Genomic DNA, 3,551 nt, shown 5'->3' with positions numbered 1-3,551 from the left:
GATCTGAAGTTGATAATACATATGAAATAAAGTCTGTCATTACCTTTATTTTTTTAACTTAATACTACACTGCCTTCTCTGGGTAGTAGCTATTTCTATAGAATATCAGAACTTCTAGAAAAAGAGAGGCTTCCCTCAGTAGAGGCCTCACACTTGGGGTTAGAGAAGTATCTGATACAACTATTTTAATGTTTAATTGATTTACTTAAATTTAACTAATATTTATTTAATAAATAAGTTTACTTATTTAGTAATGATATAACTAATTTAACTTAATTAGGTTTTATTGTTACTCAGACATGGTGAGGCCAACAGATCAGGAGGCAATTGACATTGAAAAGATTGTTTGTTACTGTTTCCAAGAGGAACCACCAGGATTTGTCAGGAGTCAGAAGGAGCAAAGGGAAAATATAAATGAGAGCCTTTATTGTGCTTTCTGTGGGAAGGAACAGGCAAGACCAGGTAAGCAGGCTTAAGATTGGCTGCTTTGAATAATATCAGCAGGCTCTGGGGCAGAGAAGCTGTCCTTAGTTGTCTGGACCCTGGCCCTGGGGTATTTAGAGCAGGTGCATAGTGGCTCAGAATGTAAAAGCCCAGTGAGATCTTAGTTAAAGAAGGTTTTGGGGATATGAGCTCTGGCTTGGTTGCAATTGGCCAGCCTTAGGAAGAGCAATCTCTCCAGGGTCTACAAGGCCCCAGATGTCAAGGCATCAGAAACATATAGTTAACACAATACTCAAACACCCCTCTGTCATGGGACTCCTCTCCCGACTCACCTAGTTTGGTCCTGCTCCAAAGGAAGGCATGTTGTTTTCTTCAGGCCCTGGTTAATACACATTTTCCTTGGGTGGGTGGGGGCTAGGTGGGTACTAAGTGGTATATTATGAGGGAACAGTTTATTGATTCATATTCTCATCCATTTATTTAAATAATTACTAATCAATTATAAGTGTGCCAAACAAAATTGCCTCCTAAATGAGCAAAGTTAGCCTTGGGTGAAGATGCGGTAGAAGGGGGCATTTCAGTTTCAGTGACAACAAGGGGCAGCCGGAGGCCATCAGCCTGACTGTGGGTCACAGTCAGAGAACAACAGAACAGGGAAAGCTGGACGAAGAAGAGAGTCACTGTGGAGAGGGGTGGACAGGAGGCTGGAAACAAACCACAGAAGTCTCAAAGTTAGGGGAAGAGTAGCCACAAGGAAAATAGTTGACTGCAAAGGGAAAGAGGCTCATCATGGACAAACTATTTCACAATGACTTTGGAACCAGCCCTATTTATTTTACCTTTCTGAAAATATCTGGTTTTCTAAGCAAAGAAAAATAAAACAGGGAGTGGGATGTATCAGACCCATGCCCCTAATTACAGCACTTTTACATTTCGAGAGAAGAGAAAAAAGTGGAAGTCAAACCCTCGTTTTCATTTGAACCTTTGGGGAACAGGTATTCTAGAATCAAACAAATGAATTTTAAAGTCCTGCTCATAGAAGTTGGAACGAGAGTGCCCCTCTTTCAAATGATTTCCACAAGAGGCCAGTGTGTCCTTTTCTTTCCATTCTGTCATTGCTCCCATGGGTTTGACAATGAAATGTCTGAGTTACATCGGGAGTAAAGGTAAGGAGGGGAGAGTGAGGACAGGGCTTAGGTTACTTGTACAGGTTATGAAAAGTGTAAAATCCAGACATTAATGTTTCATTGTCCAGGCAGTTTCACTAGTCTTTTTTTAATTGAAGAATAATTGACATATAATAATATCGTTTCAGTCTCAGGCATACAACATCATGATTTGATATTTATATACATCATAAAATGGTCACCATGATAATTCTACTTATCATCTGTCACCATACAGTTATTATAATATTATTAACTGTATTCCTTATGTTGTACCTTACATCCCATATCTTATTCATTTTCTAACTGGAAGATTATGCCTCATAATCCCCTCCACCTATCTTGTCCATCCTTCGCATCTATTCCATCCTTCAGATTCAGAGAAATGAAATTGAATGGTATTGGTTTCTCTCTGCCTGACATATTTCACCTACCCAATACCCATTAAGTCTATCCATGCTATTGTAAGTTGCAATATTTCATTCTTTTTTAATGTTTGAGTAATATTCCATTATATATATACCGTTTTTTTTAAGATTTTTATTTATTTATTTGACACAGAGATCACAAGTAGGCAGAGATGCAGGCAGAGAGAGAGAGGAGGAAGCAGGCTCCCTGCTGAGCAGAGAGCCCGATGTGGAGCTTGATCCCAGGACCCTGAGATCATGACCCGAGCTGAAGGCGGAGGCTTTAACCCACTGAGCCACCCAGGTGCCCCTATACCATGTTTTCTTTACCCATTCATCTATCCATGGACAACTGGGCTACTTCCATATCTTGGCTTCTGCAAATAACATTGCAGTGAATATAGGGGTGCATATGTCTTTTCAAATAAGCGCTCTTATTTTCTTCAGATTAATACCTAGAAGTAGAATTGCTAGCTTGTAGGGTAACTTTATTTTTAATTTTCTGAGGAACCGCCATTCTATTTTCCATAGTGGCTACACCAACTTACATTCCCACCAACAATGCATGAAGGTTCCCTTTTCTCCACATCCTCCCCAACACTTGTTATTTTGGTTGCACTCAGTCTTAATAGCAGGATGCAATTTCTACATTAGGCCCACTGGTCTTAATATGGGAACATGGTGTTAGCCTAGGCTTGAGGAAGAAAAAATAGACAAGATATGACATAATTCTAACCGTGGTGAAGTAAGAATTTTTAAATTCACAAACATGTTGTGTCAGAGGTTATGTTTCCCAGGAAGAAGACTCTGAGACTAAATTTCCTTGTGGGAAGTTTATTGGAGAGTACTTTTGGGATTGTGGGGAAATGAAGAAAGTAGGATTGGGAGGAAAAGTTGGGCTATGACATAGTCACAATGAAGGTTCAGATTACCCCATTAGGGATATTTAGTGCTGAGGTGTCCTTGCTTGGAGTTGTCTCAGATTAGAGAATGGGGATCAGGCTTTTTTACCCTTATCCTGTTATCTCTTTTTCCTGCTCCTTCCTCCCTCTGCCACATCAACCTTCTTGCTAATAATTACTACCCCGCAGTCCATCCTTTATAACTTTCCTACCAATTCATGGTCTCTGTCTCTACTTCTTGCTCCATCTTCACCTCATCTGAGAAAGTTGCTCCAGGTCACCACATGGGGAAGAGATTGAAGGGGTTGAGTTATGCATCAGGGCTGCACAAAGGAGTATGATCAGGGAAGGAAGTATGGAAGGAAGTGGTATCCATTGAACAGTGTATTGAACATCGTGGCCCTGTCCTGAAGTCTCTACACTACATCAAGATCAGGAGACTCTCACTGGTCCCAAAGGGCATTCAACCACACTTGGGCAAACATGCCACAGAATGAGTAACTCTCACTCCACCACACTTGGGCAAACATGCCACAGAATGAAGATAGGAAATAATTACTTGTGGTCTAACTCCTTAGACCTGCAGCCTCTCTTGGATTGACTCATTCTGGTCACTCCACATGCTCTTTTCC

Source organism: Mustela nigripes, chromosome 6 (genome assembly GCF_022355385.1).
Source record: "Mustela nigripes isolate SB6536 chromosome 6, MUSNIG.SB6536, whole genome shotgun sequence".
NCBI lineage: Eukaryota > Metazoa > Chordata > Mammalia > Carnivora > Mustelidae > Mustela > Mustela nigripes.
This window is presented reverse-complemented; position numbering follows the sequence as displayed.